At 43.0% G+C, this 20,962-nt stretch overlaps 1 pseudogene across 1 annotated transcript; it reads right to left on the bottom strand.

The window, feature by feature from the left end:
• Positions 1-233: 233 nt before the first annotated feature.
• LOC122540048 (uncharacterized) lies at positions 234-19,546 on the bottom strand (annotated as a pseudogene). The gene is made up of 2 exons (XR_015752523.1): positions 19,102-19,546; positions 234-2,360 (listed from the first exon to the last, which is right to left on the bottom strand). The product of XR_015752523.1 is annotated as an uncharacterized LOC122540048 (transcript).
• Positions 19,547-20,962: the final 1,416 nt, after the last annotated feature.

Raw genomic sequence — 20,962 nt, forward strand, 5'->3', positions numbered from 1 at the left:
AACAAGCTCAATAAACATGGTTTGGATATAGGTAACAGTAGTTTCAAAAACCAATCCCTATAGTTACAGGTAGTTCTCCTATAACGCAGTGGTTGCATTCTAGTGAAACCTCACTTAATAGGAATAATGGGGCCAATGGAAAAAGTGGGGTTAGGGGGCAGACCAACAAAGAAAAATCCCTCCTGATCACTGGAAAAATCACACAAAAGCCAAAATATAGCACAACCTGAGTGAAAGTTTGATTCATATTTATTGACAAAAGTAAATTTAACACATTACATTGAAACAATATTGTTAATGCAGGGACAGAGAGTTATCATCATCACATTCAGGTAACGTTGTGGTTGCAGATGTGGACGGCTGTGGTTAATTATCTTCTGACTGTTTCTCGGGGTGGTATGTACAAGAGTAATGCAGTCCTGCAGGAATTGTACAGGGCTTATACAGGAATTATACAAGAATGAATATTTTTGTCTCAGAGGTACAACAATGAACATTTGTTAGTTTAATTTTTGATACGTAGCTGCTCAATGGATAGTATTATACCTCCCACACGCTCTAACGGCAGCTGACATCGGCACATGCAGAACGAAGTGAGTGAAATGACACACGCTGGAATCACGTTATTGTGAACAGAGGTAAGCGTTCTCAAAAATATCATTCCCTAACTCTTCAGCCATGTTATAGCCAAATTGTGCTACCGGAACCCACTTTAAATGAGAACTACCCATACTGAGAAATTCATTGGTGGTTACCCAATCCTGATGAACCAGGAAATTCCTTTCCACTGAGCAGATGGACAGTCTTACTCAGTGTAAATACTTTGATGCACAGTGACACTGATGTACAGTGATCATTTCCAAAATCTCCCTTACAAATACACAACTGTTATGTACATTTTATCTACAATACCAGGACCTTTAATTAATAACATTAGCACAAACAGCCCTAAACCATGGATCATTCATTAGTGTGAGTGAAAGCAAAATGCTTCAACTGTGATTCTTTGTGAACTTGCTGGTGTGTTAACAGTTTGGATGACTGAGTGACTCCTTTCCCACACTCCGAGCAAGTGAATGGTCCATATCTCTAGTGTGAACTCGCTGGTGCTCCAGCAGATAGGATGACCGATTGAAACCCTTCCCACACTTGGAACAGGTGAATGGTCTCTCTCCAGTGTGAACTCGCTGGTGCTCCAGCAGGTAGGATGACCGATTGAAACCCTTCCCACACTCTGAACAGGTGAATGGTCTCTCCCCATTGTGAACACTCTGGTGTCTCAATAAGTTAGATGAGCAAGTGAATCCCTTCCCACACTCGGAGCAGGTAAATGGTTTCTCCCCAGTGTGAACTCTCTGGTGTATCAGCAAGGAATTTGAGTCAGCAAAACCCTTCCCACACACGGAACAGGTCAATGGTCTCTCTCCAGTGTGAATTCGCTGGTGTATCAGCAGGTGAGTTGTCTGAGTGAATGCCTTCCCACATTCAGAACAAGTGAATGGTTTCTCTCCAGTGTGAACGCGCCGGTGTTTAAGTAAATTGGATGACTGAGTGAATCCCATTCCACAATCAGAGCAGATGAATGGTCTCTCTCTAGTGTGCACTCGCTGGTGTGTTCGCAGATTTGTTGACTGAGTGAATGCTTTCCCACAATCGGAGCAGGTGAATGGTTTCTCTCCAGTGTGAACTCGCTGGTGTATCAGTAGCCTGGATGGTGAAGTGAATCCCTTCCCACAATCAGAGCAGATGAATGGTTTCTCTCCAGTGTGACTCCGTTGATGAGTTTCCAGCTGGGATGGGTAAAGGAAGCCCTTCCCGCAATCTGCACATTTCCATAGTCTCTCCCCAGTGTGACTGTGCTGGTGTTTAGACATTTCAGATGAATCTTCACAAACTCTTGCACCAACAGAGAATATGTGTTTCTACCCAGTATGAACCGTGCTCTTTCCTTCAATGTTTCAAAGTCCTGAGATAATTAGGTTGTGATAAACAGAATGACTGTCAGATTTGTATGCAAAATGGTTCAAATTCTCTAACTGCAAACATAAAACAAAAGCAGTGAGTGAGAAAGCAGAAGAACACACTCAGGTTGTGAAACTGAGAGAAATTCTCTGGTCATTTGTGGAGCTGGCACTTGCAGAAACTGCTGTATTATCATTAAAACCAAACTCCTTTCTAAATATCCTTCGGGGAGGGAACCTGTCACTGTTTGCAAAAAACTACAGAGAGAGGGAATGATGGGAGAGCTGGGGAGGGGACCATTTTATAGATCTACACCTCAACCCTGTTCCTGTTTTCTCCCAATGCCTTTCGATCCCTTTGAAGGGCTAAGAATGGTATAGAAGTAAAACTGTGGAATTCTGAAATGAAAACAAAATGTTCAGAGTAAGAGTTGTACAGCATGAAATACACCCTTTCATCTAACTCATCCAAGCCTAAATTAAACTGAATTAATCTAATCCTATTTACCAGCATTTGGCCCTTACTCCTCTAAACCCTACTTGATCATGTACCTATCAAGATGCCTGTTAAATATACCAGCCTCCACCATTCCCTCTGGCAGCTTAATGTACATACACACCAGCGCCTACTCCTTAAGTCCTTTTAAATCTTTCCCCCTCTCACTGAAACCTATGCCCTCTAGATCTGGACTCTCCTATCCTCGGAAAAAGACCATGGCTATTCACTCTATCCATGCCCGTCACGATTTTATAAATTTCTATAAGGTCAACCCTTAAATCTGATGCTCCAAGGTTAATACCCCCAGTCTACTCAGCCTCTTCCTATAGCTCAAACCCTCAAATTCTTGCAACATCCTTGTAAACCTTTTCTGAACCCTGTCAGATTTAACAGCATCTTTCCAACAGCAGGGAGGCCAGAACTGAACACAGTACTCCAAAAGTGGCATAATGAATGCCCTATTCAGCCATAACACGACATACCAACTCCTGTACTCAATGTACTAACCAATAAAGGCAAGCATACCAAACATCATCTTCACTACCTTGTTTACCTGCGATCCACCTTCAAGAAACAGTGCATCTGCACCCCAAAGACACTGTTCGGCAATACTCCCCAGCACCTTACTTCAAGTGCCTCGGTATGGCCTGATTTGTATTACCAAAATGCAAAACCTCACATTTTTCTAAATTAAACTCCAACTGCCACTCCTCCGCCCATCGGCCCATCAGATCAAGGTCCCATTGTACTCTGGCAGAACCTTCTTCACCGTCCACTACACCTCCAATTTGACGTCACCTACAAATGTACTAACCATTCCTCACATATTCACTCCAAATCATTAATATAAATAACAAAAAGCAGTGGATGCAGCACTAATCGAAGTGGCACACTGCTATTCACAGGCCTCCAGTCTGGAACAAAACACCCTCCACCATCAAGCCAATTTTGTATCCAAATAGCTAGCCTGCTCACCAGCCTACTATATTGAACCTCAATGAATGCCTTGCAGGGGTCCATATAGACATGTCCACCGCTCTGCCTTCATCAACCTTCTTTGTCACTTAGAGTCATAGAGATGTACAGCATGGAAACAGACCCTTCGGTCCAACCCGTCCATACCGACCAGATATCCCAATCCAATCTAGTCCCACCTGCCAGCACGCGGCCCATATCCCTCCAAACCCTTTCTATTTGTATGGGATGGAAATGTGTTGCTGGAAAAGCGCAGCAGGTCAGGCAGCATCTAGGGAACAGGAGAATCGACGTTTCGGGCATTAGCCCTTCTTCAGGAAGGGCTAATGCCCGAAACGTCGATTCTCCTGTTCCCTAGATGCTGCCTGACCTGCTGCGCTTTTCCAGCAACACATTTCCATCTCTGATCTCCAGCATCTGCAGACCTCACTTTCTCCTTCCTATTTGTATACCCAGCCAAAGGCCTTTTAAATGTTGCAATTGTGCTAGTCTCCACAACTTCCTCTGGCAGCTCATTCCATACACATACCACCCTCTGTGTGAAAAGGTTGCCCCTTAGGTCTCTTTTATATCTTTCGCCTCTCACCCTAAGCTATGCCCTCTAGTTCTGGACTCCCCGACCCCAGGGAAAAGCCTTTCTCTATTTATCTTATCCCTGCCCCTCATAATTTTGTAAACCTCGAAAAGGTCACCCCTCAACCTCCGACGCTCCAGAGAAAACAGTCCAAGTCTGTTCAACCTCTCCCTGTAGCTCAAATCCTCCAACCATGGCAACATCCTTGTAAATCTTTTCTGAACCCTTTCAAGTTTCACAACATCTTTCCGATAGGAAGAAGATCAGAACTGCACGCAATATTCCAACAGTGGCCTAACCAATGTCCTGTACGCCGCAACATGACCTCCCAACTCCTGTATTTAATTCTGATTAATAAAGGAAAGCATATCAAACGCCTTCTTAACTATCCTATCTACTTGAAATAACAATCGGTATTCGTATACAACCCAAACTGTAATATAACATCTCAAGACACTTCACTGGATTAGTTATAAAAAACAATATTTGACACTAAATTACATGAGACATGAGGGCAAATGAGCCACTGTTTAACTCCAGTTCATAAACCGCTCGAGTGAACTGTATTCACTTATTTAGTTTTCCCCACAGTGAGAATCAAAATGCACCGAGAACAATAATGTAGATTAATAACTAAAATGCATCACAAATTCCAGAAGAACAATGTACAATTTCAATTTCAAATACAGTCAACCTTTTTAGGTAGACTAACTCAACAAGAAGATTTTAACCCAACTGCAAATCCTCTTGCAAGGATGCCTGCCTTGAAGAAGTTTTCCTCCTCCCTCTACAAAAATCTCAGGGAGTCCCTCTCCCACTGCAACTCCCAGGTCATTTCCTCTGCCCTGAAGTTCTTCAACCATGTCCTGAAACAAACTCGCTACCACAGCCACATTTGCTTCCACCGATCCACTCCACCCTCCTTCCTGACCTATCACCTTCATCCCCTCCCCCACTCACCTATTGTACTCTATGCTACTCTATCCCCACCCCCACCCTCCTCTAGCTTGTCTCTCCACGCCTCAGGCTCTTTGCCTGTATTCCTGATGAAGGGCTTTTGCCCGAAACGTCGATTTTACTGCTCCTTGGATGCTGCCTGAACTGCTGTGCTCTTCCAGCGCCACTAATCCAGGAAGAAGTTAACCCTGAACATCCATAGTTGACAATGTTACGAGATGCTTTATAATTAATATAATTTGAAATGACATTTTGAAGGGTTGCTGTGAAAATAATTTATTTAAAGTTTTGCAAGAATAATACACTTGAAGGCCTGGCATCTCTTTCGAATTTAAAAAATATTCTCAAAACTCAGTCTAATACCAGCAGCAGTATGCTAAGTCAATTCTAGAATTCTCATTTTTGTTATCAAATCACTTGACTTATGCCCTCCACAACCCTGTATTCTATACCAGCTCTATAATTCTGTAGAATCTCCGCACTCCTCCACTTCAAAAAAACTCAATTTAGTGAGATAGGATTTCCCACATACAAAGCCATCCTGACGACCCCTAATCAGACTGTGCTTTTTCAAATACTTGTAAATCCTGTCCCTCAGACTTCGCTCCCACAATTTACCCCACCACTGACATCAGGCTCACCAGTCTATAGTTCCCTCACTTTTCCTTACCACCTTGCTTAAATAATGGCACCACATTAGCCACCCAGTGGCAGTGACAATATAAACACCTCAACAAGGCTTCTAGCAGTTATTTTCCCATCTTCCCCTGGATTTCATGGATACACTTGATCAGGTGCTAGGAATATATCCATAGAACAGAGAGCAATACAGCACAGAACAGGCCCTTCGGCCCACGATGTTGTGCCGAACATTTGTCCTAGCTTAAACACCCATCCATGTACCTATCCAATTGCCGCTTAAAAGTCACCAAAGATTCTGACTCTACCACTCCCACAGGCAGTGCATTCCATGCCCCCACCACTCTCTGGGTAAAGAACCCACCCCTGACATCTCCCCTATACCTTTCACCCTTCACCTTAAATTTATGTCCCCTTGTAACACTCTAGAACATAGAACATATAGAACATAGAAGAATACAGCACAGAACAGGCCCTTCGGCCCACGATGTTGTGCCGAACTTCTAACCTAGATTAAGTACCCATCCATGTACCTATCCAAATGCCGCTTAAAGGTCACCAATGATTCCGACTCTACCACTCCCACGGGCAGCGCATTCCATGCCCCCACCACTCTCTGGGTAAAGAACCCACCCCTGACATCTCCCCTATACCTTCCACCCTTCACCTTAAAATTATGTCCCCTTGTAACACTCTGTTGTACTCGGGGAAAAAGTTTCTGACTATCTACTCTATCTATTGCCCTGATCATCTTATAAACCTCTATCAAGTCACCCCTCATCCTTCGCCGGTCCAACGAGAAAAGGCCTAGCACTCTCAACCTATCCTCGTATGACTTCCTCTCCATTCCAGGCAACATCCTGGTAAATCTTCTCTGCACCCTCTCCAAAGCTTCCACATCTTTCCTAAAGTGAGGCAACCAGAACTGCACACAGTACTCCAAATGTGGCCTAACCAAAGTCCTGTACAGTTGCAACATCACTTCACGACTCTTGAATTTAATCCCTCTGCTAATGAACGCTAATACACCATAGGCCTTCTTACAAGCTCTATCCACCTGAGTGGCAACTTTCAAAGATCTATGAACATAGACCCCAAGATCCCTCTGCTCCTCCACCTTACTAAGAACCCTACCGTTAACCCTATATTCCGCATTCTTATTTGTCTTTCCAAAATGGACCACCTCACACTTGGCAGGGTTGAACTCCATCTGCCACTCCTCAGCCCAGCTCTGCATCATATCTAAGTCCCTTTGCAGCCGACAAGAGCCCTCCTCACTATCCACAACTCCACCAATCTTCGTATCATCTGCAAATTTACTGACCCACCCTTCGACTCCCTCATCCAAGTCATTAATAAAAATTACAAACAGCAGAGGACCCAGAACTGGTCCTGCGGAACTCCACTTATAACTGGGCTCCAGGCTGAATATTTACCATCTACCACCACTCTCTGACCTCGACCAGTTAGCCAGTTTTCTATCCAATTGGCCAAATATCCCTCTATCCCATGCCTCCTGACTTTCCGCATAAGCCTACCATGGGGAACCTTATCAAATGCCTTACTAAAATCCATGTATACTACATCCACTGCTCTACCCTCATCCACATGCTTGGTCACCTCCTCAAAGAATTCAATAAGACTTATAAGGCAAGACCTACTCTTCACAAATCCGTGCTGGCTGTCCCTAATCAAGCAATGGCTTTCCAGATACTCATAAATCCTATCCCTCAGTACCCTTTCCATTACTTTGCCTACCACCGAAGTAAGACTAACTGGCCTGTAATTCCCGGGGTTATCCCTATTCCCTTTTTTGAACAGGGGCACAACATTCGCCACTCTCCAGTCCCCTGGTACCACCCCCGTTGACAGTGAAGACGAAAAGATCATTGCCAACGGTACTGCAATTTCCTCTCTTGCTTCCCACATAATCCTAGGATATATCCCGTCAGGCCCGGGGACTTGTCTATCCTCAAGTTGTTCAAAATGTCCAACACATCTTCCTTCCTAACAAGTATCTCCTCTAGCTTACCAGTTCGTTTCACACTCTCTTCAACAATACAGTCCCTCTCGTTCGTAAATACTGAAGAAAAGTACTCATTCAAGACCTCTCCTATCACTTCCGACTCAATACACAGTCTTCCACTACTGTCCTTGATCGGACCTACCCTCGTTCTCGTCATTCTCATGTTTCTCACATACGCAGAAAATGCCTTTAGGTTATCCTTGATCCTATTCGCCAAAGATTTTTCATGCCCTCTCTTAGCTCTCCTAATCCCTTTCTTCAGGTCCCTTCTTGCTATCCTGTATCCCTCCACTGCTCTGTCTGAACCCTGTTTCCTCAACCTTATGTAAGCCTCCTTCTTCCTCTTTACAAGACATTCAACCTCCCTCGTGAACCAAGGTTCCCTCACACGACTATTTCTTTCCTGCCTGACAGGGACATACATATCAAGGACACGTCGTATCTGTTCCATGAAAAAGTTCCACATTTCCACGACATCCTTCCCTGACAGCCTATGCTCCCAACTTATGCTCCTCAGATCCTGTCTTACAGCATCGTAATTACCCTTCCCCCAATTGTAAAACCTACCCTGTTGCTCGCACCTATCTCTCTCCATAACCAAGGTGAAAGTCTCAGAATTGTGGTCACCATCACCAAAATGTTCACCCACTAACAAGCCTATCACTTGTCCCAGTTCATTACTGAGTACCAAATCCAATATGGCCTCCCCTCTGGTCGGACAATCTACATACTGGGTTAGAAAAGCTTCCTGGACACACTGCGCAAACACCGCCCCATCCAATCTACTTGATCGAAAGAGCTTCCAATCAATATTTGGGAAGTTGAAATCGCCCATGACTACTACCCTGTGGCTTCTGCACCTTTCCAAAATCTGTTTCCCAATCTGTTTCTCCACATCTCTGCTGCTATTGGGGAGCCTATAGTAAACACCCAACAAGGTGACTGCACCTTTCCTATTTCTGACTTTAGCCCATACTACCTCCAAAGGCAGATCCCCCTCGAACTGCCTTTCTGCAGCCATTATACCATTTCTAATTAGCAATGCCACCCCCCCTCCTTTTTTACCACCCTCCCTAATCTTACTGAAACATCTGTAACCAGGAACCTCCAACAACCATTCCTATCCCTCTTCTATCCACGTTTCCGTGATGGCCACAACATCGTAGTCCCACCTTTATGCATTTTAAGACGTCCTGCACATTCTCCTCTGTAATAGGGGCACTTTTCAAGACATCACTATTTGTTTCCCTAGCTTCCTTATCCTCGACTGATGCAAAATACTTATTTACTATCTCACACATCTGCAGTTCCACACACAGAAAGCCTTATTGATCTTTAAGGGGTCTATTATCTCCCTAACTGCTTTTTAGTCCTTAATGTATTTGAAGAATCTCTTTGGATTCTCCTTAACCCTATTTGCCGAAGGTATCTCATGTCTCTCTTTTGCCCTCCTGATTTCCCTCTTGAGTATACTCCTACTGCCCTTATACTCCTTGAGGGATTGACTCGATTCCTGCCGTCTATACCTGGCCTTCTTTCTCTTAACCAGAGCCTCAATTTCTAGAGTCATCCAGTATTCCCTACACATATCAGCCTTGCTCTTTACACGAACAGGAATATGCTGTCTCTGGACTCTCCTTATCTCATCTTTGAAGACCTTCCACTTTCCAACCATCCCTTTTCCAGTGAATTGCCTCTCTCAATCAACTTTTGAAAGTTCTTGCTTAATACCATCCAAGTTGGCCTTACTCCAATGTAGAACTTACTGCAACAGGCACATATCCCTCCAAACCTTTCCTGTTCATGTACTTATCCAAGTGCCTTTTAAATGTTGCAACTGTACCTGGATCCACCACCTCCTCTGGAAATTCATTCTACATATGAACCACTCTTTTTAAAAAAAAAAGTTGCCCCTCATATCTATTTTTAAACTCTTTCTCCTCTCACCTTATAAATATGGCCCATAGTCTTGAAATCCTCCACCCTAAAGAAAAGACCCTTGCTATTCACATAATCAAGGAACGTCATGATTTCAAAAATCTCTATAGGATCACTCATTAGCCTCCTATGTTCTGGTGGAAAAAGTCCTGGCCTTTCCAGTCTATTTTCCTAACTCATGCCCTCTATTTCCCGCCAACATCCTTGTAAATCTTTTCTGAACCCTGTCCATTTTAATAATATTCTCCCTGTAAAAGGACAACCAGAACTGGACACATTACTTCAGTTGAGGCCTCACCAATGTTGTGTATAACCTTAACATGACCTCTCAACTCCTATACTCAAATGTCTCAGCAACAAAGGCAAGTATGCTAAACAATTTATTAACCACCCCATCCACTTGTGACACAAATTTCAAAGGATTCTCTCTGTTTTACACCACCCAGGAACCAACCATTAATTATATAAGTCTACCCTTGTTTATTTTACCAAAAATGAAATACCTCACATTTATCCAAATTGAACTCCATCTGCCATTCCTCAGCCCAGTGACCCAATTGATCAAGATCTTTGTCAACTTAGATAACCTTCACAATTCACTATACTGCCAATTTTAGTATTATCTGCAAATTTACTAACCTTGCTTCCCATGTTCTCATCTAAATCATTAACATAAATGAGAAACAAAAGTGGACCCACTCACTGCTGTGCCGAAGGGCCTGAGTCCACACTGTAGGGATTCTATGGACCCCCATACCGATGTCTGTGGAACAGTTGGTCACAGGCCGACACTACCATGCTCTGTCTCCTACCATAATGCCAATTTTGTTTCCAACTGGCAAGGTCTTCCTGAGTTCCACATGACCTCACTGTACTAATTAGTTTACCATGTGAAACCTTGTCAAAGGCTTTACTCTCACCCTAGAGATGCGGCAAATCTGTCCCAATGCCCCTGCCATTTGCCTATAGCCCTCCCAATCATTCCTTGAAAAGTTAAATTCCAAATGTCTTTTGAGAATAACTGCAGAATTTGCATCCAGCTGCTGTTCAGATGGTTCTAGATCTTCAGAACCTCGAGTCAAATAATCTTCACATTTTCAACTTGCATTATTTGCCAATTATCTGAAAGTTGTGTTCTGTGGTTAACAAACATTGTCACAAAGTTAATAATTTATCTATCTCTCTGCAAACTAATATCCTGGAAACACATCCACAACTCAACTAAATCATTGCTTAACCTATTCAGCTTCAAGGAGAGTTATCGGAGCTTCTGCTATCTGTCCACAAAACAGAAATTCATCATATTTTAATTTATATATGGGTCTTTAATTCATATATGGTCTTTGTTGACCAGACTAATATTTATTGTCCACCTTTATTTGACTTGGAGAAAGTGGTGATGAACTATCTTCTTTAACTGCTTAGTCTACGTGCTCTAAGTACACCACAGTGGATAATCTGCCCTCGAGCCTCACCAACCTTCCTATCGTGGGAATCTCCCCCCCACAGCCTCACTACCTGACCTACGGTGAGAATCACCCTCAGGCCTCACCACCCTTTCTGTCGCAGGAATCACCCTCGATTCTCAGAACTTTTACTGTCTCTATAAGTTCCTTCAGCCTCAAAAACCCTCCCTATCTCTGTAAATTCCTCCAAACTTTACAACCATCCTTCGTTCTATAATTGTCTCTATCCTCATAAACCTCCTCATCTAAGTCTCCTTCAGTCTTACAATCCTCCCTATTTCTGTGACCTCCTCCAGCCTCACACCTTTCCTTATCTCTGTAATCTTCTCCAGCTTCCAAAATCTCTGCAATACATACATTCCTCGGATACCATCCTTATGAGGATACTCCATTTTAATTTCTCCACTTAATGATGGCATTTTTGGATTCCTTGGCTTCAAGCTCCAGAATTTCCTCCTAAATTGCTCCATCTCTGTACCTCACTTTCCTCCCAAAAACACTGACCAATCATGTGTTATCTATTATAATATCTCCGTCTCGCAACTGATTTCAAATATTGCTTCTCATATTCCTAAGTGTGTCAGAGGTCTACAATAATAAAAAGCGCCATGGCCAATTGGGTCTGTGCTGGTTAAAAACAACCACCTAACTGTTCTAATCCCATTTCCTAGCACTTCGCCCATAGCCTTGCCTGCCTTGGCATCACCAGCTTGCAACTAAATACATCTTAAATGTTATCAGGGTTTCAGCGTCTACAAACCCTTACAGCGTGAGATTCAGTGCAATTGTTACTGAAGACATCAAACACAGCAATGCAGAGCATCTGAGTCTGTGCAAACCAAAGAGTAACACACATTGTGAGGGATAGCAGGGTCCCTGAGAGGGTGTAGAGGAGATTTACCAAAATGGTTTGTAGGAAGAGTCATTTTATTTGCATGGTTAGGATTTTTTTTTACATTATTCATTCATGTGATTTGGATGCTGCTAGTGCACATCGAAAATATAGGTGGACTCTCCTTCTCAACCTTCAGGTTAAACCACCACCAGTCATCTCTCTCCGTAATGACAAAGCAGCCAAATGAGAGAGGTCTGTTAGGACAACAATGATTTTAACTTTTACACAGTGATGCCACTGTGCCTTGTTGGTAGAGAGAGGGAATGTTGAAGGTGGTGGAGGTGACACCACTCTGACACAGTGCTTTGTCCTGGATGATGTTCACTTTCTTTAATATTGTTGGGGACCACACTGCTGCAGGCAAAGAGAGAATGTTACAACATAATCCTGATTTGTACCTTATAGAAAGCAAACAGACATTGGGGAATCAGGGGTTTGGAGAAATGGAGATTGTTCTCCTTGTAGTAAAGGAAATTGAGGGGAGCTGTGACAGAGCTGTGATAATGTTTACAAAAGATATACATTAAGATGATAAAACTTGTACTCATCAGCTGATCGTAAAAAGATTACAGACAGATATTGAAGATTTTGGGGAAGATCTACTGAGAGAACAAGGTGATTAAAGGTAGAAATTTGGTAAAGCAAGTGGGAATGACCTGGAACACAATATTGTCACACAACGTGAATTTCCAGGTCTTAATAAATTGAGTAATTCTATCAGAGTTTGGTGTTACAATTATTTCGAGATTTTTACTCGCAAGTCCACTTGTAATATCCTGTAACACAAGTTCATAAAATCAATCACTATCAGTCAAGGGTGTTGGAATATTGCATGCAATTCTGGTCTCCTTCCTATCAGAAAGATGTTGTGAAACTTGAAAGGGTTCAGAAAAGATTTACAAGAATGTTGCCAGGGTTGGAGGATCTGAGCTACAGGGAGACGCTGAACAGGCTGGGGCTGTTTTCCCTGGAGCGTCAGAGGCTGAGGGTTGACCTTATAGAGGTTTACATAATTATGTGGGGCATGGATAGGATAAATAGGTAAAGTCTTTTCCCTGGGGTCAGGGAGTCCAAAACTAGAGGGCATAGGTTTAGGGTGAGTGGGGAAAGATATAAAAGAGACCTAAGGGGCAACTTTTTTATGCAGAGGTGGTACATGTATGGAATGAGCTGCCAGAGAATGTGGTGGAGGCTGGTACAATTGCAACATTTAAGAGGCATTTGGATGGGTATATGAATAGGAAGGGTTTGGAGGGATATGGGCCGGGTGCTGGCAGGTGGGACTAGATTGGGTTGGGATATCTGGTCGGCATGAACGGGTTGGACTGAAGGGTCTGTTTCCATGCTGTATATCTCTATGACTCTATGAAGGGTAGAAATTCACACCATCCTGTCCTCCAAACCGAGGATGACCATGCATTTTCCCTGTTGCACATTACCTTTTGTGGATGCCAGCAGTCACTTCTGGGGAATATTATGTGGGTTTCTACGAGTTTCTGCCTTGGGTCTTCACGGGACTGAACAAATCAGCAAATCATTGACACCTGGGACAGAATTTTCCAAGAGTTAGTGAGGTGCAGACAGCAGGATTTCCTGCCTTTGCTTTCCTTCTGCGCTGTCCCTCTGCCTCATCAATAAGAGATTGGGTGTGAAAAGCTAACACAACTTGGTGGACAAGTTGTCTCCACTCTGAACAATAGGCAACAAGCTCCTCCCAGTAATTCCAAACATTAAACCTTAATCTTAAGCGATTATATATGGGCCTTGCTGCTCCACGCTCCTAATTTCAAAGAATGAGGGAGGATCTCATAGAAAAGGTGCAACAGTCAAGTTCTAAGAGGGTTACAAACAGTTTGCAGAGAGATATTTACATAAGTGGGCAACAAGTTGGCAAATGGAGTATAATGTGAAGTTATTTAGTTTGGAGGAGTTGACAAAAGAACAGAGTATTATTTAAATGGTGAAAATTGGAGAAAGCTGCACCACGGAGACTTTGGACTAATTGTGCAAGAAACACAAAAAGCTAGCACACGGGTGCAACAGATAACCAGGAAGGGCAACGGAATGTTGTCCTTTATTTCAAGGTGCTTGCAATATAAGAATTTGGAGTCTATGTCTTAGTGCAACTGTACAAGGCACTTTCAAGACCACTTCGGTAGTAATGTGAGCAGTTATGGTCCCCTAATTTAAGGAAATATATCACTTTGTTGGAGACGTTTCAGAGAAGATTCACTGGGATGATCACTGGTTTGGAGGGATTATCTTTTAAACAAAGGCTAAACAGGTTGAGAATCTATTCACAGAATTTTGGAAAATGAGAGATGATCTAATTGAAACATACAGGATTCTTGACAGGTTTGACAAGGTAAGTGCTGAGAGGAGGTTTCCCATCATGGGAGAGTCTCAGACAGGGAATCAAGAGTCATGTTTCAGAATTGTCAAGTTTAAGGCAGCACGTACATAGGTAAGGGTTTCAGTAGCAGGTGAGATGGAGAGAAGGAAAATTTTAGAGATTGAAATTTCTGGTGTTTGTGATTGAGCAGATGCACCATCAGATACTCACCTTGGGGTCAGATATAAGAGCAATATTGTGAAGAGTGTCACTCAGCCTCAGGCAGTTCCCAGCAAGACGGTGGGACTCAGCAGCAAGGGAAACTAATTTGTAATAATAACTGAAAGCAATGGTTTAACCATCGCAAAGTTTTACTGGAGGAAATTTCAGCTAATCAAGTAATGGACGTGTGATTAGCAGTTTGATAATTGAGTAATAGTGGAGCAACGCAGAGGGGTGACGGTGAGGTAGGGCTGAGCATTATCAGTGGATATGTGAAACCTGACACCGTGTTTTTGGTCACTGTTACGCCCTGGCAATATGCAGATGAAGGGCCAAGAGTACATCCTTTATGGACAACAAATTCAGAAAGAAAGAGAGTGGATGTGCAGCATGATTTTCCAAAAATGATGAGGTCAAATATTGTTTTAACAGAACAGATGAAAAAGACATAACCAGAAAATAGAGAGAGAGACAGACAGAACAAACAACAATACCTGTGAATTGGCATTGGGGAGTGAAGAGGAGGAGGAGGAGAATTGGAAAAGAAAAACAGAATTGGAATGTTTGCAGTTAACCGAGAATAGGGTAAAAGGATTAAGATGAACTCTGATAAGATTTGACAGGAGACGTAGAAAGATTAAGTTTAGGACTAATATGAGAAGCACCATGCAAGACAGTTTGGCTTGGTGGGCAAGTGTAAGGAGGGATGCAGTAGAGGCTGCTAATCAGATTGTCTCAATCTTAATAACAAAGAACCTCCATCTATTCCTCACTCTTGTTATTGGAGGGGAGGATGGAGGAGACAGGATGATGGACAGCATTTTGGAAATAAACAAAACCTGTGTTAGTGATATTAAAAATGAGTAAACAAACCTGATGTGTTTAAATTTTGTCCAGAATATTAAAATGTACAACAGAAGTCGGGGTTCGAATCGCAACTCAGCTGATGGTGGAATATGAATTCAATTTTTTTAAAAAATCTGGAATTAAGAAACTACTGATAGCCATGGAACCATTGTCAACAGCAGAAAAAATACCTGTTGTCCTTCAGGGAAAGAAATCTGGCAACTCACAACGGCCCAGCAAGTTACTCAGTTGTATTAATGACTGCAAAACCTCAACAAAGGAATGAAACTGGATGTATGACATGACATCTACTAGCGCACTAGAAAATACAACCACAGGATCAGCCCTCGTGACCCTGCAAAGTCTGCCTTTCTAACATCTGGGATCTAGTGCCAAAATTGGGGAAGCTGTCTCATAGACTAGCAACAGCCTGACATAATCACAAAATCGGACCTTGCAGACACTGACTGGAGATCACCATCACCATCCTTAGATATGTCCTATCCTATCAGCAGAACAGACCAGTCAGAGGATGGACAGTGATATACAGACAGGAATATTTAACCTGGGAGTACTCAGCATTGACTCCAGACACCAGGAAGTCTCATAGCTTCAGCTGATTTCCAAATACCATCCTGCCTCAGCTGATGAATTGGTACTCCTCCATGTTGAACAACACTTGGAGGTAGCACTGAAGGTGTAATTGGTGCCAAATATACTCTGGGCACAGGATTTCAGTGCCCACCATCAAGAGTAGCTTGGCAGCTGTACTACTGATGGAGCTGGTCAGGTCCTAAAGGATATAGCTGCTGGACTGGGTCTGCAATAGGTGGTGAGGCAATCAACTAGAGGGAAAACCATACCTTACCTCATCCTTACCAATTTACCATCCAGGACAGTATTGATAAGAGCAACGATTTCCCAGTCCTTTTGGAGACAAAGCCTTGCCTTAAAATGGAGAGCATGTCATTGTGTTAAGTGGCACTATCACTGTGCTAAACTGGACATACTTCGAACAAATGCAGGAACTCAGAGCTGGGCATCTATTGAGGTACTGAGGGTCATCAGCATCAGAATACAATCTGAAATCTCATGGCCTTGCATATCCTGCACTCAATCATTACCATCAAGCCAAGGGATCAACCCTAGTTCAATGGATAGTATAGGAGGGCATGCCATGAGCAGCACAAGGCTTAAAAATGATGTGCTAACCTGATGAAGCTACCAAACAGGACCTCCCTGCATGCCAAACAGCATAAGCAGCGAGAGATGGGCGGCACGGTGGCTGGCACTGCTGCCTCACAGCACCAGAGACCCGGGTTCAATTCCCGCCTCAGGTGACTGACTGTGTGGAGTTTGCACATTCTCCCAGTGTCTGCGTGGGTTTCCTCCGGGTGCTCCGGTTTCCTCCCACAATCCAAAAATGTGCAGGCCAGGTGAATTGGCCATGCTAAATTGCCCGTAGTGTTAGGTGAAGGGATAAATGTAGGGGAATGGGTCTGGGTGGGTTGCGCTTCGGCGGGTTGGTGTGGACTTGTTGGGCCGAAGGACCTGTTTCCACACTGTAAGTAATCTAAGATAGAACTAAGCGATCCCACAACCAATGGATCAGATCTAAACTCTGTAGTTCTGCCATAGCTAGTCATGAATGGTGATGGACAATAAAACAACTCACTGGAGGAAGCACACCAAATATCCCCACACGTGCTGATGGAGGAGAACAACCTATCCATGCAAAAGATAAGACTATAGTATTTGAAGTAAGCTTCAGCCAGAAGTTTCAAATGGATGATCCATCTCTGCCTTCTTCAGAGGTCCCCAACATCACAGTTGCGAGGTTTCAGCCAATTTGATTCACTTCAAATAATATCAAGAAATGGATGAATAGTGCAAAAGCTATTGGCTCTGCCAACATTCTAGCAATAATACTGATGACACATACTCCAGAACTTGCCACCCACCAAGCCAAGCTGTTTCAGTACCACTACAACATTGGCATCTCCCAACAATGTGGAATATCACCCAGGTATGCTCAGTACGAAAACACAGGGCAAATATAACCAGGCTAATTTCCTCTCCAGCTGTATCATCAGAAAAGTGATGAAAGGTGTCGTCAACAATGCTATCAAGCAGCACCTGCTCAGCAATGCTCAGTTTGGGTTCCGCCAGGGCCACTCAGTTCCTGATCATGTTACAGACTTGATTCACAAACTGACAAACAGTTGAATTCCAGAGGTGAGGTGAGGGTGACAGCCCAGTTATAGAGTAATATGGTCATACAGTAATAAGGCCCTAAAGCCCATATCCCTCTCAACCTTTCCCATCCATGTACCTATCCAAATCATTTTTTTTTAAAATGTTGCTGCAGTACCTGCCTCAAACACTTTATCTGGCAGCTTATTCCATATGCACACCATATGTATGAAGAAATTGCCTCTCAGGTCCTTCTTAAAATGTTTCCTCTCTCACCTTTAGACCTATGCCCTCTAGTTTTCAATTTCCCATCCCTGGGAAAAAGACTATATGCGTTCATCCACTCGAGGCCTCTCATGGTTTTATACACCTCAATAGGGTCACCCCTCATTCTTCAACATTTCAAGGCATAAAGTTCCCCTGTCCTGGCCAACCTCTCCCTATGGCTCAAGCCTATTCGTCCTGGCAACATCCTCGTAAGTCTTCTTTGCACTCTTTCTGGTTTAATTATATATTTCCTAAAATCAGGGTGACTAAAACTATGCACAATACTCCAAGTGAGGCCTCACCAACGACTTCTACAACTGAAGCAGAACATCCCAACACCTTTATTCAATGCCTGAACCAATGAAGGCTAACATTCTAAATGCATTCTTCACCAGCCTGTCTACCTGTGACACTGCTTTCAAAGAACTATGTACTTGTCATCCTGGTCCCTCCGTTCCACAATGCTCCTTGGGACCTTACCATTTACTGTGTAAATCCTATCTTGGTTTGACTTTCCAAAGTACAACATATCACACTTACCTGTATTGAATTGTATTTGCTAATTTTTAGCCTACTTCCCCATCTGATCCCTCTAATTTTTTGGTAACCTTCTTCAGTATCAACAATACCTCCTAATTTTGTATCATCCACAAAGTTACTAATCGTGCCTTGCACATTCGCATTCGGATCATTTATGTAAATAACAAATAAAAAGTCCATTCCTTTGTTACATACAGACTTAACTATCCAAGCACACTCCCAGTCGGCCTCCCACATTCACCCTCTCTGAAATCACAAGAATATATAAAATTCTGCTGCCCACATGTACCAAACCTTGTTCACCCATCACCCCTGTATTCCCTGACCCACAAAGGCTCCTATTATAAGCAACAACAATTTAAAATTCTCACCCTTGATTTAATTCCTGGCTGTGATTATCACCATCTCCCTTTACCACACAACCCTTAAGACCTCAACAATTCATTTTGTTTCAGACTCCAACAATGTGTTTTTTTCATTAATTCACTATTGGCTGCTGTTTCTACAGTTGCCAAGGCACCAGAGTCTGGAATTCCCACCATAAACCTCTCAAGTTTGCTTTCCTCCTTTAAGATATTCCTGAAAACCTGCTTATCTAGTAGTGCTTTTGGTAATCTGACTTAATATTTACATCTATTGTGTTATGTCAAAAGTCCCTTGGTAATATTTCTGTGAAATTATAAACATGATAAAAATATAAATTGCTCATATATTTGGACATTTATCATCAATTCTTCACTATTGTTGGATGAATAATCTGTAACTCCTTACCAAACCACACTGTGGGAGCACCTTCACCACATGAACAGCAACAATACAAGAAGGTTAAAAATCATCTTTTCCACAGGCAACAGGGCTTTAGCAGTGATCACTAGTATCTGTGGAGGAAGAAACAGACTAACTGCTGTTGCAAGGTTTGTAGCTCAGGTTGAGGTTGAGGGTATAGGTTTCCTCGCTGAGTTGTAGGTACAACAACTAACTGTTGTAGGAAGTGCAAAATGAATCACATGGAATGAAAATGTTGTAGAATTTGATGGTCAGAGATGGAAGGGAAATGGACTCTCTCACTAGAAAAATAACTCCTGATTGCAAAAGATATTGTGGAAAATTTGGTAAGAGGGCAGCACATAGTCAGGGGTGGGCAGCAGTGGAAAAGTAATTTACAAAAGGTCTGTGAAAGTAACACTAAAATACTAAACAGAGCTAAAATATACCCATCATTTGAAAGTGATGAAGTTAGATATTGACAGAGGTAATCAGGCAGCACAGAGATGAATCAGAGCAATGTTAGCAGAGATAACCCCACAATCTGGAAAGATATCCAGAAGATACAAATGTTCTCTTGTTTTGAAATTGCTCTTCCTAATCACCCTCTCCCTGTGAAGGCTGCGCATGCGCCCCGCTGCTGTTTGCCCCCGACAAAGTTGGCAGCCGCACGTGTCCCGCGAATCATTGCCCCCAATAAAGATGGTGGCGGTCACTCGGGCCTATCGCCATCTGAGGCGTATTTAAGTTTCCTGCAAACATGGACATGGAAGTTTCAAGTTTGTGTTTTCCGACATGCACCAACTGTTTGTAAAACTTCTCAGCCGATATTAACATAATTTCCCTCCCACTTTCTGCTGTTTTTCTTTCTTTACCTCACATACCAAACCCTGGTCTGAGCGATACTACACAGTCCGCGAGGACGATCACGTGGTTTACACTACTCCCGCCTCTCGTTAACTCTGAATGGTTGGAGGACCAGCCGCCGCCGGGTCTTCCAGCTCCACCCCCGTTCTCTTATTGGTCCAGAGCTGACATCAATCACCCTGGGGCCCTCATGGGAGTTGGAGCATGCGCAGTGTTTCCTGTTGTCACGAAGAGAAAGTTGAATTGACTGTTGTCAGAATATTGTATTTTCAGTCCAGGAGATAAACATCGAAACTAGATCAGAAAGATGCAGGTTAGAGTTACTGGGATTTTAAGACTTAAACGCTAAAAGGTAGCTCTTGACGCTGCTCTGTCAGCGAGTAATGTTGGTGAAATAAATGTAATTTATATATTTATAAATAAGCTGCTATATTTAAGAGGAAAACAGAATAATGGTGACTGTGCAGAACATCAGGTGGTTAAATGAGGCGAATGTTATTCAAATGAACTGTGACTGGGCAGAGGGGGAGGTTAATCAGAAAAGGACAAGGATAAAAGTGACTTTCAACAAAGGTTTGTGTGATGGAAACCAGCCAGAATCAGAAGATAAACGCCCGAGAAACAGGGGCTGCAGAAAGCGATTATAAGTCATTTCATTGCTCTATTGTCTAGTTATTAACATAAGCAGCAGAACCCACATTCGCCTGTAAATACCTGTCTGAGTTTATCACTGTAGTTTGTCTCAATGCAGCAGACAGTTAGTCCATAGCTCAGTTCTGCTGCCATATCTGCCCCGGCCTGTAAAGGGGTGTAGACCACATTTAGTCAGACAATGCTAAATGTCAATCCTGGCTGGGAGCCACATTCCACTCCCTCACCACTGATTTCATCCCTCTCCCTGATAACTGGCTGAGGCTAAACCAGACTGTTCTTAAACATGATGAAATATTTCATCCCAAGATGAGCTTTCAACCACATATTCCCCATCATCACAAAGACC

The sequence above is a fragment of the Chiloscyllium plagiosum genome, unplaced genomic scaffold, assembly GCF_037043375.1.
Source record: "Chiloscyllium plagiosum isolate Xiang-an unplaced genomic scaffold, Cpla_swu_hap1 HiC_scaffold_32, whole genome shotgun sequence".
Lineage (NCBI taxonomy): Eukaryota > Metazoa > Chordata > Chondrichthyes > Orectolobiformes > Hemiscylliidae > Chiloscyllium > Chiloscyllium plagiosum.